At 45.9% G+C, this 16,991-nt stretch overlaps 1 protein-coding gene across 1 annotated transcript in view; it reads left to right on the forward strand.

The window, feature by feature from the left end:
* The window catches only part of snrkb (SNF related kinase b), a 124,627-nt gene that overhangs the window by 86,183 nt on the left and 21,453 nt on the right, over positions 1-16,991 (forward strand). The window lies entirely within an intron of this gene.

Raw genomic sequence — 16,991 nt, forward strand, 5'->3', positions numbered from 1 at the left:
ATCAGCGAATACCCCATTTCTGACTTTATGATGGAGGGAAGGTCATTGATAAAGCAGCTGAAGATGATTTATGCTATTTCCACCATTGCATATTGATTTTCTATTGGGTAGAAATATTTGGTTAATACATTAACAAAGTTATAAAATACAAAACCCAGTTAAATGAATTTAAATGTGCGTTAAACTACGAGAGGCGTTGATATGCTTCTCATTGAAGTAGTAGCGATTGTGTTACCAACCCTCCAGGATTGTCCTGGAGTCTCCAGGAATGAAAGATTAATTTCCTGGACACTGCTGTGAGAAACCCAGGAGAAAAATCAAAGGAGCATTATTAAAAAATGTTTGTGTTTTTCTCATTTTCTTTGATTTATTAGTTATAAAAATATTGGAGATGGGGAAAAAAAGCTGTTCGATGGGTTTGTTGGAGGTGGGGCGTCATGTGATGAAACCTCCAGGAATACATCCAACCAGACTTGGAAATCCTATGCCCTTGCTTGGTCTGTTTCATTCTCACTGATGCCTTCATTTTGGCTGTCTCTCAGTCAATGGGGCCTCTTCAGAATCAGCTGTGCTGACTCAAACTGTCCAAATCCATTTTGCACAACTTAGTAATTCTGCAACATCAGATCCTCGCTCTGTTATAAACACCAACACACAGCTTTTCTGTCTTTGTGTCGTTTTTTTTGGGAGGGTGGGGGCGGTGCAGCAAATCCAAAATGAGCTAGGCTACGATGAGCCAAGTTCTGTATAAAATCCAACTGAGGCTTGCCTATTCGTTTTTCCAATTTCTGAGAGCACTATCTTTTCGAAAATGATTCTTCACAAGACTGGTTTGTCTTCACGCCTACTTTACTGACTGCTCCCTCAAGTGTAATATTTGTGCTTTCAGGACTCATCAAATGGGAAAGCAGACATAACAATGTGACGTAAACTATCGGAGCACTTGTGGTTAGCGTTCAGCTGGTTACATTGTGTACTCTATATCATTGTGTACAAACCTGGTGCAAGGTGCCTCACACCATGTAGAATTCAGGTGACAGTGCCTCTTTAAAGCTGCTGGACACAACACATGCTATTCCACATGCCCCTCTGTGCGTGCACAGTTGGGTCGAAGTCCTTAAATGGCGTAATGGAAACCAGCTGTTGGGTTGAATTGTAAGTTAAAACAAATAAAAACTGTCATGGGGGAGAAAAGAAACTCTGCCTACGACACACTTGGCATTGACATGGTGGAAGCTCATTAAACTGCATTAAGTCCCAATATTGTCAATTATTTCCAGCTGGAGACTTTTAAAAAGGGGGTTATTAGGGATGCTGCCAAGCCCCTGTGATTCTGCGGCCTCGCTTCCAGCATGATTCGGGCATTCAGAAACAGTCGGTACGTGCTCGGAAACGTTGCTATTCTGTTCCCAAGGCAACCGTGACTTACTGTTTCACTATGTATGTTCATCCTTGCTAATTTTAACAGGTTAGTTCAAATAACTTAACATGATATTGATTAGAATAATGCGTGGGCTGAGTGAACCACCTCTGACACTCCAAAAGGAGAGATAATCTGAAGTGCGGTTAACGGTAACATTTGCATTTTGTGTGAGAGTTAGACAAGCCATGGGAAAACACTGCAGTTACTTACTTGGCTGCAATTCCAGCTGTTAACGTAGATTGCTGGAGTTCAGTGTATCCAGTGATTGGTTGCCTACCTTTTACCTCCCCTTTATACATGCCAAGGTCTGCATTGAAATAATATAATAATGATGCTGACGGTGATTGCTTCATGATTAGATGTGTAGATGAGGGTAGCCCACGGGATGTCATTATTCAGCTTCTCCAGCCCTCCCCATCCCCTCCAATTCCTGCCCCATTTGCGAACCTGCTCCCAAAACCATAAAACATTCCTCACCTCTCCAGGAAAGTAGGGAGACAGGTCTCCAGATTGTGGTGGTGTGTTTTTGCATTCAATATATGTTGTGTATCTATAAAGCATGCACTCCCATGTTCCGCCACCAGGGAGCTCATCCCCCGAAGTCCCAAGGGATCCCAGCATCCCTTGGGAGCACTGTTTATAAGCCGGCCCGTAAGGCCTGTTCCTCACTCTGGAGTGTCTTATTAAAGACTGAGGTCACTGTTACTTTAACCTCCTTGTGTGCAGCCTCATCTGTGTTAGGAACACAATAACTGGCGACGAGAATACGAATCCAACGCAAAGATGCAGCAAACTGTGGGCATCCTGGAGAAGTTCTCGGAGGGTGAGGACTGGGAAGCCTATGTCGAACGGCTAGACCAGTACTTTGTAGCCAACGAGTTGGACGGAGAAGGAAGCGCTGCAAAAAGGAGAGCGGTCCTCCTCACGGTCTGCAGGGCACCGACCTACAGCCTCCGGTGCAACCCACAGATAAGTCGTATAGGGAGTTGTGTACACTGATTCGGGAGCATCTTAACCTGAAGAAAAGCGTGCTGATGGTGAGGTATCGGTTCTACACGTGCCAGCAATCTGAAGGTCAGGAAGTGGTGAGCTACGTCGCCGAGCTAAGGCGACTTGCAGGACAATGTGAGTTTGATGGCCACCTGGAGCAAATACTCAGACTTTTTTGTACTGGGCATTGGCCACGAGACCATCCTACAAAAACTTTTGACTGCAGAGACACCGACCCTCAGCAAAGCCATTGCGATAGCACAGGCGTTTATGTCCACCAGTGATGACACCAAACAAATCTCCACTAGCACTTGTGTGTTGAATGTTCATACATTAACTGGAATTGTGTTTGAGCAGAAATGTACAGGGCAGAACCCACGAGTCTGCAACTGTCAGCAAGCCTCAGATGACTGAGAGTCCGCAACAAAGGATGAATGCAAGGCAATTCACACCTTGTTAGCGCTGTGGAGGCTTCCATTCAGCTTATTCATGCCGCTTCAAAGGGTATGTTTGCAAGAGCTGTGGAACAATGGGGCACCTCCAACGAGCTTGCAAATGAGCTGCAAGCTCTGCAAAACCTGCTAACCACCACGTGGCAGAGGAAGATCGGTCCATGGTGGATCAAAGCAATTTCGAGCCTCAGAGAGGAGACAGATGCTGAAGTACACTGGGTGCACACATTTTCGACGAAATGTCCACCTAAAATGCTAAACGTAAAATTGAATGGCTTACCCGTAGCCATGGAACTGGACACTGGCACTAGCCAATCCATCATGAGTGAAAAGATGTTTGAGAGACGGTGGTGCAACAAGGCATTCAGACCAGCCCTGAGCCCCATCCACATGAAACTGAGAACGTACACCAAAGAGCTTATCACTGTCCTGGGCAGCGCCATGGTCATGGTCACCTACGAGGGCATGTTGCACGAACTGCCACTCTGGATTGTCCCGGGCGATGGCCCCACACTGCTTGGAAGGAGCTGGCTGGGCAAAATCCGCTGGAACTGGGATGACATCCGAACGCTATCACATGTCGATGAAGCCACGTACCCAGGTTCTGAACAAATTTCCTTCCCTTTTTGAGCCAGGCATTGGAAACTTTTCCGAGGCGAAGGTGCGGATCCACTTGGTCCCAGAGGCACGACCCATCCACCACAAGGCGCGAGTGGTACCTCACATGATGAGGGAGAGAGTGGAAATCAAGCTGGACAGCCTGCAACGTGAGGGCATCATCTCCCCAGTGGAATTCAGCGAGTGGTCCAGCCCGATTGTTCCAGTACTCAAAAGTGATGGCACGGTCAGGATTTGCGCCGATTATAAAGTAATTATTAATCATTTCTTGCTACAGGACCAATACCCTCTACCTAAGGCAGACGACCTATTTGCGACGCTGGCAGGAGGCAAGACGTTCACCAAGCTTGACCTGACTTCGGCCTACATGACGCAGGAGCTGGAGGAGTCTTCGAAGGGCCTCACCTGCATCAACGCGCACAAGGGACTGTTCATCTACAAAAGATGCCCGTTTGGAATTCGGTCGGCTGCAGCGATCTTCCAGAGAAACATGGAGAGCCCACTCAAGTCGGTACCACACACGGTGGTCTTTCAGGACGACACATTGGTCACGGGTCGGGACACCGCCGAGCACCTACAAAATCTGGAGGAGGTCCTCCAGCGACTGGATCGCGTAGGGCTGCAGCTGAAGAGGTTGAAATGTGTCTTCATGGCAACAGAAGTGGAGTTTTTGGGGAGAAAGATCACGGAGGACGGCATTCGGCCCACAGACGTCAAGACAGAGGCTATCAGGAACGTGCCCAGGCCACAGAATGTCACGGAGCTGCGGTCGTTACTGGAACTCCAACTATTTTGATAACTTCATACCGGGGTTAAGCACCCTTTTAGAGCCCCTACATGTGTTATTGCGCAAAGGTGAGAACTGGGTATGGGGGGGAAAAACCAAGTAATTGCTTTTGAGAAAGCCAGAAACATTTTATGCTCCAACAAGCTGTAACCCATGTGTAACCCATGTAAAAGACTTGTATTAGCATGTGACGTGTCGTCGTACGGAGTCGGGTGTGTATTACAACAAGCTAACGTTGTGGGGAAGTTGCAACCTGTCGCCTATGCCTCCAGGAGCTTGTCGAAGGCCGAGAGGGCCTACAGCATGATTGAGAAAGAGGCATTAGCGTGTGTGTTCAGGGTAAAGAAAATGCATCCGTACCTGTTTGGCCTCAAATTTGAGCTGGAAACCGATCACAAGCCCCTCATATCTCTGTTCGCTGAGAACAAGGGGATAAATACTAATGCCTCAGCCCGCATACAAAGGTGGGCACTCGCGCTATCAGTGTATAACTATACCATCCGCCACAGGCCAGGTAGCGAGAACTGTGCGGATGCTTTCAGTTGGCTACCATTGCCCACCACGGGAGTGGAAATGGCGCAGCCCGCAGACTTGTTGATGGTCATGGAAGCGTTTGAAAATGATAAATCACCTGTCATGGCCTGCCAGATTAGGACTTGGACCAGCCAAGATCTTCTGCTGTCCCTAGTAAAAAAAAACTGTGTACTGCATGGGAGCTGGGCCAGCATTCCTGTTGAAATGCAAGAGCCAATCAAGCCGTTCCAGCGGCGAAAGGACGAGCTGTCCATTCAGGCAGACTGCCTGTTGTGGGGTAACCGCGTAGTGCTACCCAAAAATGGCAGGGAGATGTTCATCTCTGATCTCCACAGCACACACCCGGGTATAGTAATGATGAAAGCGATAGCCAGATGCCACGTGTGGTGGCCCGGTATCGACTCTGACTTAGGGTCCTGTGTACGGCAATGCAGTGTGTGTGCTCAGTTGAGCAACGCGCCCAGAGAGGCACCACTAAGTTTGTGGTCCTGGCCCTTCAGACCATGGTTGAGGATCCATGTCGACTATGCGGGCCCGTTTCTCGGTAAAATGTTCCTGGTGGTGCTGGATGCTTTTTCAAAATGGATTGAACGTGAAATAATGTCGGGAAGCACCGCCACTGCCACCATTGAAAGCCTGAGGGCCATGTTTGCCACCCACGGCCTGCCTGACATACTTGTCAGTGACACTGGGCCATGTTTCACCAGTGCCGAATTTAAAGAATTCATGACCGCAATGGGATCAAACATGTCACCTCGGCCCCGTTTAAACCAGCCTCCAATGAGCAGGCAGAGCGGCAGTACAAATCATCAAACAGAGCCTTCAACGAGTCACAGAAGGCTCACTCCAAACCTGCCTGTCCCGGGTACTGCTCAGGTACCGCACGAGATCCCACTCGCTCACAGGGGTGCCCCTGGCTGAGCTACTCATGAAAAGGACACTTAAAACCAGACTCTCGCTGGTTCACCCCAACCTGCATGATGAGGTAGAGAGTAGGCGGCAGCAACAAAATGTAAACGATGGTCGTGCCACTGTGTTACGGAAAATTGATCTGAATGACCCTGTGTATGTGCTAAACTATGGATCTGGTCCCAAGCGGATCGCGGGCACGGTGATAGCTAAAGAAGGGAATAGGGTGTTTGTAGTCAAACTAGACAATTTACAAATTTGCAGAAAGCACCTGGACCAAACGAGGCTGCGGTTCACAGACTGCCCTGAACAACCCACAGCAGACACCACCTTTTTCGAGCCCACAACACACACCCAAAGGATCAACGACATCATGCCGGACCAGGAAATCGAACCCAGCAAGGCCAGGCTCACCTAGCAGCCCGCCAGCCCAGCGAGGGCACAGCCAACACACCAGAACAGACATTTGTACCGAGGCGGTCCACCAGGGAAAGAAAGGTTCCCGACCGCTTCACCTTGTAAATAGTTTTCACTTTGACTTTTGGCAGGGGGGGGGAGTGATGTTGTGTATCTGTAAAGCATGCACTCCCATATTCCGCCACTAGGGAGCTCATCCCCTGAAGTCCCAAGGGATCCCAGCATCCCTTTGGAGCACTGTATATAAGCCAGCCCCGAAGGCTGTTCCTCACTCTGGAGTGTCTTATTAAAGACTGAGGTCACTGTTACTTTAACCTCCCTGTGTGCAGCCTCATCTGTGTTAGGAACACAATAATATGCTCCTGAGGGCCTTGGCTCAGTGGGTAGCGCTCTCACTTCTGAGCCTCAAAGTTGTGGATTCCAGTCCCACTGCAGAGACTTGAGCACATAATCTAGGCGGACACTCCAGTGCAGTACTGAGGGAGTAATTCATTGTGGTAGGTGTTGTCTTTCAGATGAGACATTAAACCGAGGCCCCCATCTGCCCTCTCATATGGATGTCAAGGATCCCACTGAAGATGAGCAAGGGAATTCTCCCAATGTCCTGGGCAACATTTATCCCTCAACCAACACCAAAAAAAAATATCTGGCCATTATAACATTGCTGTTTGTGGGACCTTGCTGTGCACAAGTTTGCTGCCAGGTTTCTTAAACTTTTAAAAGTACTTCATTGGCTGTAAAGCACTTTTGGTTGTGAGGGGCGTACTATATAAATACAAGTCTTTCTTTAGTTTTATGTGTGCCTGTCAGAAGATTCTACATCCATTTCTAACCCAACTTTTAAGGCAAAATTCCAGACCGCTTGTTTAAAAGTAAATGAAACTTACATAGGATATACGGCACAGAAACAGGCCATTCGGCCCAACCAGTCCATGCCGGCGTTTATGCTCCACTCGAGCCTCCTCCCGTCTTTCCTCATCTAAATCTATCCGCATAACCTTCTATTCTCTTGTCTAGCCACCCCTTAAATGCATCTATACAATTCTCTTCAACCTGTGGTAGTCAGTTCCACATTCTCACCACTCTTTGGGTAAGGAATTTTCTTCTGAATTCCCTATTGGATTTCTTGGTGATTATCTTATATTGATGGCCTCTAGTTATGCTCTACCCCACAAGTAGAAACATTCTCTCTGTATCTACTCCATCAAAAACTTTCATAATTTTAAAGACCTCTATTAGGTCACCCCTTAGCCTTTTTTTTTAAAAGAGAAAAGAGACCCAGCCTATTCATCCTTTCCTGATAGAAACATAGAAAATAGGTGCAGGAGTAGGCCATTCAGCCCTTTGAGCCTGCACCACCATTCAATAAGATCATGACTGATCATTCATCTCCGTACCCCTTTCCTGCTTTCTCTCCATACCCCTTGATTCTTTTAGCCATAAGGACCATATCTAACTCCCTCTTGAATATATCCAACGAACTGGCATCAACAACTCTCTGCGTTAGGGAATTCCACAGGTTAACAACTCTGAGTGAAGAAGTTTCTCCTCATCTCAGTCCTAAATGGCTTACCCCTTATCTTTAGACTATGTCCCCTGGTTCTGAACTTCCCCAACATCATGAACATTCTTCCTGCATCCAACCTGTCCAGTCCCGTAGAATTTTATATGTTTCTATGCGATCCCCTCTCATCCTTCTAAACTCCAGTGAATAAAGGCCCAGTCAATCCAGTCTCTCCTCATATGTCAGTCCTGCCATCCCGGGAATCAGTCTGGTGAACCTTCGCTGCACTCCCTCAATAGCAAGAATGTCCTTCCTCAGATTAGGAGACCAAAACTGATATGTATACCCTCGCATTTCTGGTATCATCCCTGTAAATCTTCTCTGCATCCTCTCCTGTGACTCTATATCCTTTTTATAATATGGTGACCAGAACTGTAAGTAGTACTCCAAGTGTGGTCTAACCAAGGATCGATATAGGTTTAGCATAACTTCCCAACTTTTCAATTCTATACCTCTAGAAATAAACCCGAGTGCTTGGTTTGCTTTTTTTTTTAAAACGGCTTTGCTAACCTGTGCCACAACATTTATTGATTTGTGTATTTGTACTCCGAGATCCCTTTGTTCCTCTACCCCACCTAGACTCTCACCCTCCAAGTAACAAGTGACCTTCCTACCAAAATGTACACATTTACCTGTGTTGAACTTCATTTGCCAATTATATGCCCATTCTGCAAGTTTATTAATGTCCTCCTGTAATTTCTTGCAGTCCTCCTCATTATTGATTCGTCCTCAATTTGGTGTCATCCGCAAATTTAGAAATTGTGTTTATTATTCCAAAGTCTAAATCATTAATATAAATTGTGAACAACAGTGGTCCCAGCACTGATCCATGTGGAACACCATTACCCACCTCTGCCACTGTGAATAGCTACCCTTTACACCTACTCTCTGCTTTACATCTTGAAGCCAGCTAGCTATCCATTCTGCTACTTGTCCCCTGACTCCGCATTCTCTGACCTTGTTCATCAGTTTATTGTGGGTTGCCTTTTGAAAATTTAGATAAATTACATCTGCTGCATTACCCTTGTCTACTCTCTGTTACCTCGTCAAAAAATTCAATGAGGTTGGTCAAGCAAGACTTTTCATTTGAAATCCATTCTGAGTGTTTGTTATTAGTTTCTAGATGTTCTTTTATTTTCTCCTTTAGTAGGAATTCCATTATTTTTTCCTACCACGGATGTTAAGCTAACTGGTCTATAATTCCCTGGACATGTTTTATCCCCCTTCTTAAATATAGGTATTACGCTAGCTATCCACCAGTCCTCTGGCACTACACCTTTTTCGAACAAATGATTAAATATGTGTAGTAAGGCCTCTGCTATCTCTTCCCTAGCTTCTTTTAAAATATGTGGATGCAATCCAGGAGTCGGCTGACAATGAAAATAAAATAGCGGCCGCGGCAGTGTGCCTCCCGTTAATGGCGGCCGCACCGCCCAACCACTGACAGTTTCCCGCTGCGGGGAATTGTCGGGAGCAATTGTGGAAGAGTCGGCCCCACCACCTGCCCTCAGGCAGAAAAGCTTGACCACCCCATTAGACGTGGTAACGGGCCTTAAAGAAGGGGGTAATTTCCCTTCCTTAATATTAGGAAGCTGTCTGCTAACACAAGAAAGATTTGAATATTCTCGGGTGGTCCGACGCACCTTTATAAACTTGGCTTCATTGGATTGCAGTTATATCACAGTGGGTGTCGAGCTCCGGTGTTGCGAGAGTATCTCCTGGTATTGATCTTGCACCTCTGTTTATTTAATATAAATCACTGACCCCGTGTTATGCAGCCAGGTTTGCGTGATGTACTTTGCATTGGCAGAAAAACAATCTCCAACTGCCCTGTAGCTATTTTGGGGTCTTGTTGGACTTGTGCTGAATTACTGCAAAGTCCTCTTTTTCTTTAACTTGACCAGGCTGGAGTAATATCTAGCTGCTGAGCTCTCATTACCCCTCCCTCTCTCTAGCTTGTTAAACTGCAGCAAAAACAGGACACGGCAGATAGGCTGTTTACAAAAGCCACAATTTTTTCACATTTCATGCAGAGATCCATCAGATACAAGAATGCCAGGTATCTGAGATGCATAGTTACCTGTACCGCCGTCAATGGTGGTTGAGTTGTGCTGAAGTATTCTTGGAATGGGGAAGTCATGGTCTGTGTTTTAAACGTTGGCATCCTGACCCATGAGAGTGGATGTGCATCAGAACCTGGAAACTTGTTGTAAATGGCACATTTCGGACACCAGAGTATAGAGAATATCAGTGCACTGCTCCAAAGTGTAAAATGATAGCCGGGTCCTGGCATATGTTAGGCTACCTGAACAGTCCACATATCAGAGTTTGCTCTCGAGTTGAGGTGATGTGAGCGAGTACCGTCTAGTTTTACTGTATGTAATGGGGTAAAGGAGATTGCAATGGAACTGAAACACTTAATGGAATCGGAGCATGAATAAGCTTCTCAAATGTTGCATTGTGCCTGTGAGGTCCAGGGATCCTTTTCCTCACTTCACCTGTTAATGTTTTTCCTGCCATCAATTGCACCAGTGTTAACTTGAGCAGCCTTCCGATTCCTGTGGCGAGTCCTGGTGGCCTGCTGCTGCCACCACATAGAATGTTGTATTCAAAGCTCTACACTTTGGGCAAATAATAGAGGAACCTGTGCAATCTAATACTTCGACAGCAGATTTGCCCACACAGCAGTTCTTATTTTAATAGGAATTCGAGGGTTATTTTACAGACTGAGTTATACCTATAACGCTGTGCAAGAAAACCACTGTGCTTATCAACCTGCGGGAGACAGAATCAGGTTATGTATTTTCTTTCCATAATAAATTCCGTTGCTCCACATTCAAGAATGCAGACCAGTGGCAAAGTATGGCTTGCGTAGGAGGGCCTAACTTATACTAACTTTTCAAATTTCCTACTTGTTCTTCTTTCCTTGTTCCTTAGAAGGAATTGCCTTGGCCTGTGCCGCATGGCTGACCTCTCTACTTCCCAGCTGTAAAGTAGTTAAAGTTAGTTAATTCCCTGTTTGTGTTGTGCTTCCCATACCAGAGGAAATTGCCTGTTTGTGGGCCACCTTATTGGTGCGTACTGAACCAGCAGTTCTGCCAACTGGCAGTCTGCAGAGTCCTGGGGTGGGGACCACAGGCTCGGTTGCCTTGGTAATTTACCAGAGTGTCAGGAATCTCAGCCAAATGTCACGTGAAACCTGCAGCAAAGTAACCACTACCAATCCTGCAGGGGCCTGAGTGTCACTTTATAGTGATGACCAACATACAACAGTGCTGGTAACTGGTCTGGCATCCAGTGAGCAGTTGACTTTGAGCTCTGAAAAGGCGACGGCTGTTTAGCTGCGATCTTTGAAGCTTTAATAATTCATGGTTTTTATAAAATATGAACTTTTGTTTTATTTCTGAACCACTTAAATTGTAAGTCAGGTACTTTCATGAGTTGTTTGTCTTGTCTTTAAAATAAAAACGACAGCATTTGCCCAGTGTCTCCTGCAGAACACAATCAGAAAACCTTCAAAATAAGAGATTAAGGCTCAGGGGAAGGGGAATCGGTTTGAAATGAATATATTTTTTAATTGATCCTGAATCGCCACACTGACTTCCTGATCTCGGCCGTGTTGAAGCTCTCTAGAAATAACTGATGAGGAAGGAAAAACAAACGGGATTACCCGGGCTCGAGTGCACCTCCTAGTGGCTGGTTGCGGGAAGTGGGAGTAAGCAGCTTCCTTCACATCGGCTTCCACCGCTGTTTGTCCAGAAAATGGGGCAGAGATGAGTGGAGAATTTTTTTTTAAATTGAGTAATAAAACTGAGAGAGTCTATAATTTCTCTTAAATTTCAGAGCACTCTGCCGGCAGCAAGCAGCTCTTGCAGAACTCCCAATCCAGCGCCAGTTAGTGTGGAGTCACCTGACTCGAGGTGCTAGATAACAACAAGCACCTGATTGCTCACACCACTGCTCACACTGCAGCCTCTCTGTCAGGAATTGACACTGCTGCGTGCGGGAATTGAAACTCGCAAGCATTTACTGGAACAGACTGAACTCCGTTCACAAATGGTTGAGTTTGGAATGATCTCTGAGGACTGGGACTGAAATGACAGAGAGAAGCTCCAATTTCAGAGAAAATGAAACAAAAGTCCTGCTGTGTGTCTAAACACTTTCTGCTTATTGTGGGGAATATAAAGCAGGAGGAAAAAAACGATTGAGGGGGCTTATACACTTCTAACAGAAAAGAAAGAAAATGAATGGAGAAAGATGGCACAATATCTGTTTGGGTTTTTATCTGTTTTTTGCGCCTCCCAGGAGATCACATGGCTCCGATTGGGGTGGAGTGTAGAATGTTTCAGTGTAGGGGTGTCGCAGTTGTGTGAAGCGGACTGGTTGGGCTGGGTGCTCTTTGCCTTTCCGTCATTGTTCATAGGTTTATATGTAACCTTTTAGGGCTGCTGACCAAGGGCCGTGCGGCTCTTTGTCGGCCGGTGCGGACACGTTAGGCCGAAATGGCCTCCGTCTGCGTTGTAAATTTCTATGTTTCTAATATGGTTCTGGGTAGACCTCGCGTATTCAGCCACTGCTCGAGGTGGAGAATAGATGTCAGTAAATGGCATTAATCTGTGGATTCCAGCCAACTCGCCAAATTAAATCCCTGCAACCCTGCAGTTTAGTTTTCTCATGCTTCTGAGGGGTCAGTGACAGGCAACTGCCTTTCTTTAATGCCCCATTTCTTTCTCCCTTTCTTGAAGCGCTGATGCTTTCTGGAGTACAGTTCCATGGTTACTCCTCATCCGAGTGGCCATTCGTCACTCCTGAGTCTCAGCGATGACTGTGCATGCACCACAACTGAGCCCATCCCTGTCCTTACTAAATGTCAACCTATGAGCACTTTCCCACAGAGTTCCTTTTAGCAAGATTGGCAACCCATTCCTACTTTTTCCCCATTTGCCCTCACCCCACCAACTTTCTTAACCAGAGGAAGGCAAGGACAATGGTAGCTCTCCTACTGCTGTTGTGACCTTGGTCAGTGAACTTAAGACGGACTGTGACTCAGAGTCACAGCTGGGACATTCTAGGTCGGTCCAGTTCAGTCCCACACCAGGCAGTGCCACTCCTCACTGAACCATCTGGCAGTAGGTTTCTCCCAGACCTCCTTAAGCAAACGTAACTTGGGGCAACAGCCAATTAGAAACTGTAGACACGTGGAAAAGGACAGCCTCTCAGAATGGCCCAACTGCCACAACCTACTGGTTAATGGCGTCCTGTGTTGATGGTCAGAGAATAGATGGAAGTGATTTGCTACAGTGCAGTGCAGAGCTGAGATGAAATTGTCACAAAGACAGTTCCCTGATGGGACTCGTGTTCTGGCCTTGTTTCAGCGACGATGACTTATATTCTGTAAAGAAAAGCTGTTGGAAAAGAAAGAAAGACTTGCATTTATATAGCGCCTTGCACAACCTCAGGACATCCCAAAATGCATTTAAAGTGTAGTCACTGTTATAATGTAGGAAACGTGGCAGCCAATTGGTGCACAGAAAGCTCCCACAAACAGCAATGCGACAATAACCAGTTGAGGTGGTGTTGGGTGAGGTATAAATATTGGCTAGGACACCAGGAAGAACTCCCACGCTCTCTTCGAAATAGTGCCTTGGGATCTTTTACTGGCACCCGAGAGAGCAGATGGGCTCTCGGTTTAATGTCTCACCTGAAAGATGGCAAACCATGTGATTCACAGTGACAACTAATTAAAATAACTCCAGCACGAAGAAGATGCCTTTTTGCCACTGACATGAATAGACAGGGAGAAGGCTGAGTTGGAAGTCTGGATCATGAGATTGAGTCAGGAATTGACTCCCACTAATCTGACAGGCCGCTGTCTGAGGTACTTAAAGCACTTTGAAAGGGACCTGGAGCTCGCCACAAACTGCTCTTGTACTTTCTGCTGGCACACTGAATGTGATTTTAAAGTAAATCATATGATTGGTTGATTAAACGCCAGATCTGATCTCCTGAACTGCAAGTCCGTCGCAAACAGCCTCTCGGTATTCAGGTCATGAAGTTGTCACGTGCAAGGATTTGCATCATTGCTGCGGCTGCACCAAGGCAGTAATCGGATTGAAAGCAGTGTGAGGAGCAGGGGAGGGAAGCTGTTCGTAACAAATGGCAAAAGCACTGGTGAAGGGACATTGAGACCGAGCAAGCAGTCCGGGGCATCAAGATAAGGAATGGATTTCTGATTGTCAGCACTCCAGCAAAAGGAGGGCAGCATTTAGGTCTTTCCTAGTTGGCTTAAGCAGTCAATCTGTACCAGGGAGGCAATAGATAGCATCTATTGTGCTGCTGTCACTGCTCATAGTGCTTACTGCTGCCCGAGTCTTGAGGTGTTAAAGTGCAGCAACTGAGTCACAGGGGATGGATTGCAATCTATTGGAATGTGACAGGCAGGACATACTAATACTAGGAAGCAGTGAGCGGTATTTTGATGCCACAGGATGGCGGCTGGGGCTGAGCAATGGTGCGTGAAAGGGAAAATCGAACTGTAAGTTTTGTCCTGACAGTGTCACTGGTGCAAGTGACGTAGAATATAAATCTTGCATAAATCATCCTGTCCTTAAAGGTAGAGTTACAACGTGCTATTTCCATCAAGCCTAGCTGTTAAGCTTGAGTGTCAGGCTTAAATTTCCAATATACTTGCCTCTTGCAGGAGAGCAGGGGAGTTCTCCTGGTGCCCTGACCACTATTTATCCCTCAACCAACATCAATCAAACAAATTATCGGGTCGTTATCTCATTGCTGTGTGTGGGAGCTTGCTGTGTGTAAATGAGCTGCCGTGTTCCCCTACATTACAACAGCGGCTATGCTTCAAAAGTATTTAATTGGCTATACAGCACTTTAGGACAACCCGAGGTCAGTTATTTCTTTTCTAGCTTTCTTTCTAGCTTGCGAATTGCATCTCCAAGATGGGCAGTGCACAGTGCCACCTGATTCATGTTGGTTTGTTTGTTCTAGCCTGATCTTCCACTGCCTGCTGTTGGCCTGTGGCCCTGACTGGACCCCTGCACTCCCAGGTAATGGCCTGTGGGCCTGGCCGGGACTCTCCATCCATGGTCCAAGAACCAGCCTGCACCCTGGCGTAATCCTTCCCTCGACTGGTTACCTCCTGGTTACCATCGGTCGGGAAGGGGGCCTGTGACCCTGGCCAGATGCCACTTTACCTAAAGGTTTAGACACAAATTTACTGTAAATTCTGGAAATTTTCATCAGCCGCGCTTTGCATGAGGGTGGAGCTATCTTAATGTAGATTTTGGCAGAGGCTTCACGGAATCAGCATAAAGGGGTAGCATAAAAATTAATGTAATAAAACGACGTGTAACTTGCACCCGTTTTTACACTATGCCCAGATATAGGAGATCTTTTCATGCTGGAAATCACCATTGCGCCACACTTGCGCTGCTGTTTCGCTGCAAATTGTAATGCACTTCTGTGCCAGTGTTCTCTAAATCCATTACAACCTGTCTGTTCTTAAACTGTTGTTTAAGTGGTTCCTACTGCTAGAGACTCGCTAGGAAGGACTGTTCCTTTAAATGTTAGTAACATGTAGAATTGAACTATTTAATATTAATTCATGTATTAAATTGATGCCTTTCACACTGTCAGTGTTCACTGATCTAGATGAAGGGACTATTTAGAGATGGCTCACCCTTTTATGGACGATAGTGGGTGGACAGCAGTGTCATTGATGTCTATAATCTGAAAAGATAGCTTGACTAGATGTGAATAAAATAAATCTCTCCGGAATAGCAAAGATATAAAAGCCTATTTTTGTCTGAGTGTTATGGAAATAGGATAAACACATCAAAGGATTCGCTGATTCATTCTTACTCACTCGTTGAGTAAGATATTCTGTGTAGTTATGGCTGCAGCATTCGGGAGATTTTATATAATATTGGTAGCTTCAGGCAGTGTACGACCAAAGGATCTATTGCATAATAACCCACAGACATGCCGTTTTTAAAAAAAACGATTGGGATCTTGAGGGTGTAATGTAATTTCAAGACTGCAGAGGGCCTAGATAAAACTCTGCAGTGGCTTAAAAGGTAACACAAAGTGTGACTGGACAGCAATAATGAACAGGGAATTGAAAAGAATGTAGCAAAACAGCTCTCTGCTGTCGTCCTTCAGACTGACCTGCTAATCCTGGGAGCTGTGTGGTGTTCAATCAATTGCACCAGAATGTGTGGCCAAGACGAAGATCTTTCTGTTGTGATGTGCTGCCCATCGGTGGCTTCGCGTTCAGAGATGAGATACCAGTGTTCGGCAGAACGCCAGTCCTGTTGCAGAGCACTGCAGCGGTGAAGCTGTTCAGTGGTCCACTGTTATCACATTGGACGTGCTGTACAAGACTGTTCATTGTTACTGTGCTGTATGACCACTTTGGGAAAGAAGCCACTGAAAATGGGAAGATATTTGACAAAAATAAGATTCATTGCCACAGACATCAGTAACAGGCTGCAATGCCTTTTATGCTCTTTGGTGACCTGTTCTAAGCAGGATTATCCTAGATTTCAATGCTCTTTCACTCAGTCTAAAAGTGTCTGAAGCTGGTTTATAAATGTGTGTTCAGGTTTTATAATTTGGATGCGGGGGTAGGGGGAAACGCACTCTCAACAAACATAATATGACTCCAACATAAATCACGTGCTCACTTTGGGGTCAAGGATACAATGCTGTTGTTTAGGGTCTTAAACTAAGGCGCTTGGTAATCGCGTTTCATGAGGTTGCCAGATTCCTGTCTGTCAGCCATTGGATTTAAGAATTTGTTTTAACACTGAGTTATTTCTGTTGCTGTATAAAAAATAAAACGTGTTTTCTAAAATGGTAACCGTTTTCCTTTTGGGATGCAAGTTATACCGGATGCACTGAGGTATGTCATCACTTGCAGGGGGTGCCCGGGAGGTCATGTTTGGTCGGGCTGGCCCCTGCAGTAAAGTTTGAAAACAACTGTTCTAAACTGGGGAGGAAATGACATTTGAGAATTTGTCTGCCATTTCTTCCCTAATGCACCATTGTATTATGGGCAGGCCACTGAGAACGTGTTGCAATTTAATATAAACTAAGATCCTGGTATTAACTGGGCAGGAGCACTCTGTGCCTGCCACTGCTAAATCAAATCCTTCTTTTATTCCCGCTGGACCATACAATAGGACCTAGCATTGGTGTTTGCCCTAGAGCTCTTAGTATGGATATAGTTCAGCCTCTAAACTGAGGGAAACCTATTAAATTCTGCTGAAGCTTCCACTC

Source organism: Pristiophorus japonicus, chromosome 13, assembly GCF_044704955.1.
Source record: "Pristiophorus japonicus isolate sPriJap1 chromosome 13, sPriJap1.hap1, whole genome shotgun sequence".
In the NCBI taxonomy this organism is placed as follows: domain Eukaryota; kingdom Metazoa; phylum Chordata; class Chondrichthyes; family Pristiophoridae; genus Pristiophorus; species Pristiophorus japonicus.